A 5,944-nucleotide genomic window follows, 5' to 3' on the forward strand; every position below is an offset into this window, starting at 1 on the left:
CCCAATATCAGGGAGGTGAACACCTTTTAAGAGGTGGGGTCCAAGGTCTGAGCCAAGTTTCTTGTAATAGGCACGAGGTAATCTCTCTGGACCAGGTGCCTTACCCGTAGCCATATGTTTATCTTATACTATTTTAAACTCTTCCCCATATCCATCTAAACTACCATATACTGCTTTGTGAAATTCCCCCCTCATAAAAACAGATTTTATCAGAACCGACATTGTTCCGACATTGTTCTTTATGCTTGTGCATATGCAAACAACCCCTCACCAGAACAAGGCCACTTTTTTGAACAATCTTTTCAGTGGGAATCCCTTTCGGCAGACCACACATTATCTAAGTTTACACTATTAGTAAATCTGAGCCAATCTGATACTACACCAGATCTATCACAGTGACTGAACTGGATGATAAATCTGCCATATCTATACTCCAGTCTACATTTGTACCACCTTAGATAGTTTACTTTAAACTAAAATTTTAGGAAAGTTAAAGGGGTATTCCCACGTCGCATACTCACCAGTCTTCGATGCTGTAAATTCTTCTGTCTTCCGGCTTTGTTGCGTCATTGGTGGGCGGGGTTACATATGCAAAGCCAGCAGCGAGAAGTCGTCGCTTCTATGCCGCTGGCCCTGCGTGTGCGCTGCCGATGCAGCTAGGCATCGGACGTACAGCCTTCACAATGTAATACAGACCCGGCATCTGCTGTAATAGAGAGGTGGATGCCGGGGAGTGTAGACGTCGGCACAGGTGCCTGCAACATCGCTACGCTCCTGCCCTGCATGAAGCCAGCAGCGGCAGGAGCTATGCTGCTATTCCGTTCCTCCACCCCCCCCTTCCCTCCGGAATAGCAGCATTGCTCCTGCCGCTGCTGGCTTCATGCATAGCGTAGCGATGTTGCAGGCACCTGTGCCGGCGTCTACACTCCCCGGCATCCGCCTCTCTATTACAGCAAATGCCGGGTCTGTATTGGTGGCCCCTTCCCCCCCAAAGTATAAACTACCCCTCCAGGCTCACTCCCGTGCACTTAGCCCCTCCTCCCTCCCCCCTGAGAACAGCAGATACATCACTTGACTTTTAACCAGATAAGTCAAGGGATGTGTCAACAGAGAAATTAATAAATAGATATAGTGGACAAACAAAGCAGTTTTGCTGAAGCAATGTATTTAGGAAAAGTCTTACATCCACATTAACAAGCAGTATAGATAGCATCCTTGTGATGGGACAACCCCTTTAATAAGGTGGTTGTACTAAGAATTAGGATTAAATATTACAACAAATGTTTCTTTGCACATATTGTAGATTTTGGTATATCTGTGCTAAACTATAATTAAAAAAAATATTGTACTTTTCCTAGTAAGACTGATGATGACAAATCTTACATAAATAAATTATATTGTACGCTGAGATATTATGGGATAGAAATTCACCTATTTTTGGTTTATTATTTGATTTTTATTATTACTTAAATTTGGAAATATTCATAAGTTGATGAGTGGACGGAGTTATTATAACGTTGGATTTCATTAAAATTCTTATGAAATCCTATCAACTCCAAAACTTTTGTATGTATTGTTGTGAATGATGGTATAACCCAGGGATGGGCAACTCCTGGCACAGGTGCCACTCTTCGCACTCCAGGCATATTTTGTTGGCGCGACAACCAGCACAGGACCTTCAAGAATTAAATGAAGAGGGAGCGTCCCTTCAGTGCTCTGCTAGAGCTGAGGTATCAGACGCGCCCCCTTCTCTTGCTGCCCTCTCTGCCCACCAATGAGAGGGTGAGGAAAGCCCAGAAGGCGGAGCTCATCACTGTACAGAACAAGGACCCTGCCTGCTACAGTGATGAGCTACTACCATCCAGGGGCACACCTCTAATGAGGCAAAGTGAGGCGGTCACCTCAGGCAGCATTATCAAGGGGCAGCATTTGTAGTATTTGTTCTTTTTACTATTTTTTTTTAATCCTAAACCAGCCTAAGACAGGCTGCTCTGAAAACAAAGCTGAATGGGACCTGTCTTGGGCTAGCTTAAGAAACCTCTGCATCTCGGTGCAGGCAGCGATGCTATGACGTCATTGCGCCTCCTGCGCCAAGACGCAGAAGTCTTATGCGCGGGTGAAGGAAGAAGAAGCGGCAGCTCCATCAAGGGATCACAGGTAGGTGAGGATGACTTATTTTTTTTAATAGGCCGTTACCTACTGGATTATCCTCAGCAGACAATGAGCCCTATTTACCTACCTATCCCCGCTCCTGCTTATGGCTGTCTCTGCTTCCCCAATTATTTTTTGGACACAGAAGGGGCGAGCAGGAACGGGTCTGCGAACCCTAATAAGTACTACTATTTCAGACCCCAGAGTATAATAATCATAGATTCAGGGGAGATAAGGGAACATAAAAAACAGTGTTACTGCCAGTTGTCTTCGGGCCTTAATTGTTATGACCCAATCTTTGCTATCTCAGCCTAGGGCTAGTTCACACAGAGGCAAAGAGGCTGATTTTGACAGTGGATTTCGCTTCAAAATCAGCCCCTTAACAATAGTGGTCTGTGTAGACTGCTAGCTTTTTTTTCTGCTAGCAGAAAAAAGAAGCGACATGACCTTTCTTCAGGCATTTTCCGCCTGAGGAAAGCAATAGAAGTGAATGGGAGGCGAAAAACCACACAGAAAACCCGCTTTTTTTCAGCCCATTCATTTTACAGGAGGGGAAAACAGCCTGGCTTTTTTTGAAGCTGTTTTTACAACAAAAAAAAGCCCCTAAGCACAGCAAGGTCCAAAAAAAGCTTCCTAATTAGGTTGCTTTTTTTTCAGGACCAAAATAAGCCACACGTAATTAACGTGTGAACTAGCCCAGAGGGACAAACTGTAGCCTAGTTCACACATAAATTACATGTGGCTTATTTTGGTCCTGAAAAAAAGCTGCCTAATTTAGGAAGCTTTTTTTGGAGCTTTTTTTTGTAAAAAACAGCTTCAAAAAAAGCCAGGCTGTTTTCCCCTCCCGTAAAGTGAATGGGCCGAAAAAAAAGCCTTGCTGTTTTGGTGACAGTCCCTGTGTTATTTTGTTTTGGTCGTGTGGTTGGTACTAAGCCATACGTACAGATAGTAATTTCTGTTTAGCTAGTTCTCAGCCAAGCAGGTTTTTTTTTTGCCTGAATTAAGGCTGTATTTTATTTGGGTTATCCTGTGCCTGAAGTGTATTTATTTTGCTGGGTTTTTTTTAAAAATAAAACAGTTTGCACGTTTTGTGTCCCTGTCTTGACTGTTTGGGTCCGCACCACTGCTTCTACTGAGCTAACTTCCCCTTAAGATATATATACACTCACCGGCCACTTTATTAGGTACACCTGTCCAACTGCTCGTTAACACTTAATTTCTAATCAGCCAATCACATGGCGGCAACTCAGTGCATTTAGGCATGTAGACATGGTCAAGACAATCTCCTGCAGTTCAAACCGAGCATCAGTATGGGGAAGAAAGGTGATTTGAGTGCTTTTGAACGTGGCATGGTTGTTGGTGCCAGAAGGGCTGGTCTGAGTATTTCAGAAACTGCTGATCTACTGGGATTTTCACGCACAACCATCTCTAGGGTTTACAGAGAATGGTCCGAAAAAGAAAAAACATCCAGTGAGCAGCAGTTCTGTGGGCGGAAATGCGTTGTTGATGCCAGAGGTCAGAGGAGAATGGCCAGACTGGTTCGAGCTGATAGAAAGGCAACAGTGACTCAAATAGCCACCCGTTACAACCAAGGTAGCCAGAAGAGCATCTCTGAACGCACAGTACGTCGAACTTTGAGGCAGATGGGCTACAGCAGCAGAAGACCACACCGGGTGCCACTCCTTTCAGCTAAGAACAGGAAACTGAGGCTACAATTTGCACAAGCTCATCGAAATTGGACAATTGAAGATTGGAAAAACGTTGCCTGGTCTGATGAGTCTCGATTTCTGCTGCGACATTCGGATGGTAGGGTCAGAATTTGGCGTCAGCAACATGAAAGCATGGATCCATCCTGCCTTGTATCAACGGTTCAGGCTGGTGGTGGTGGTGTCATGGTGTGGGGAATATTTTCTTGGCACTCTTTGGGCCCCTTGGTACCAATTGAGCATCGTTGCAACGCCAAAGCCTACCTGAGTATTGTTACTGACCATGTCCATCCCTTTATGACCGCAATGTACCCAACATCTGATGGCTACTTTCAGCAGGATAATGCAATGCCATGTCATAAAGCTGGAATCATCTCAGACTGGTTTCTTGAACATGACAATGAGTTCACTGTACTCCAATGGCCTCCACAGTCACCAGATCTCAATCCAATAGAGGAGCATCTTTGGGATGTGGTGGAACGGGAGATTCGCATCATGGATGTGCAGTCGACAAATCTGCGGCAACTGTGTGATGCCATCATGTCAATATGGACCAAAATCTCTGAGGAATGCTTCCAGCACCTTGTTGAATCTATGACACGAAGAATTGAGGCAGTTCTGAAGGCAAAAGGGGGTCCAACCCGTTACTAGCATGGTGTACCTAATAAAGTGGCCGGTGAGTGTATATATATATATATATATATATATATATATATATATATATATATATATATATCACAGCTCTGTGTTAATAAGGAGAGAATAGTGTTAATAACTCTAGAGGAACTATTATATAAGGGGTATGTACAGTAAGGAACTAGTCATAATAAATTTGGGGGAGTTATAAGGAGGATCTATTGTTAATAAAACTAGGGGAACTATCCCCCCATTATATAATAGCTGCCCTAGGGTTATTAATAGGGTTGAGCCGATCTTGAGATTTCAGGATCGTTTTTAAAATCCGATTTCCGATCATTTTCCATTCGAACCCGATGCCAATTCCGATCCCAATGCAAGTCAATAGGATTTTTTAAATAATTGGAGATCGGATTTTAAAAACGAATTTCACTAGACAGTGTGGAATCCAAAAATTGAACGCTTTAATTTTTAGACTCCACGCTGTTTAGTGATTAAAAAATCCCCCTGCTACTCAAGTCCCCCCTGCTGTCCACTTACCTGTACAGAAGTGCTACCCCTGCCGCTCCACGCTGCTCTCGCTCCTTTTCTTTCTACTGCGCATGGTTACAGAGCACCGTATGATGTGCCCCCGCCTCCCAGGCTAGTGTTACTGATGCTGGGAGTAGGCGGGGCTTGTTGTGGCTTAGGACAGTGTGGGTACAGTACTCGCCCACACTGTCCTAAGCCACAAGCCCCGCCTTCTTCCTAGGTCTGTAACACTAACCTGGGAGCTAGGGGTGCGCACGGATCAAGAAGAGGCGAGAAGAGAACAGACTGGGAGCAGCAGCGGATCTGTGCAGGTAAGTGGACTTGTCTATCGACTCTTCTGCTTCATCCCTGCTTTATCATATACTCAGCTCTGCTACATCTGAGATGTAGCATCTATTTGTATCAAAACCAAGGGGGACAAACACCGTTATCATTATTTGGAGTATTAGTGTGAGGGTATGGATCGTTTGGGGCCTGATACCCTAATGCTTGTCCGTGGAATGAATACCAGTGTGGGATTAGTATCCATTGTAGGCTCTCCACCCTCTATATCAACCTCTAGAATTGAACAGGTCCGAGATAATTTTATTCAGAGGCCTCTTTTTGTTTGTTCTCTGGTGGGGACACGAGATTTTATTTATTATGCGATAAAAGCTATGTTTTAGCCATTTTTGTATTTGAGAAGGGGTACCCTCCTTTGTTTCTAAATACCCCTCAATTACCCCTTTCTTGAAATCGGACAACTCTGCACCTCATGGCATCTTGCATGCGACTAATGCCAATGCACTAATGCCAATGCTGTTTCCTATTTAATGGTGGAAGGCGTGACGTACATCACGACTGCAGATATCTTCATTTGTATATCCAAATACCTATTTCTATAAAGTGTTGGTGTTGTACATTATTATATTAATTCCATG

This window comes from Leptodactylus fuscus, chromosome 1, assembly GCF_031893055.1.
Source record: "Leptodactylus fuscus isolate aLepFus1 chromosome 1, aLepFus1.hap2, whole genome shotgun sequence".
NCBI classification, from domain to species: Eukaryota; Metazoa; Chordata; class Amphibia; order Anura; family Leptodactylidae; genus Leptodactylus; species Leptodactylus fuscus.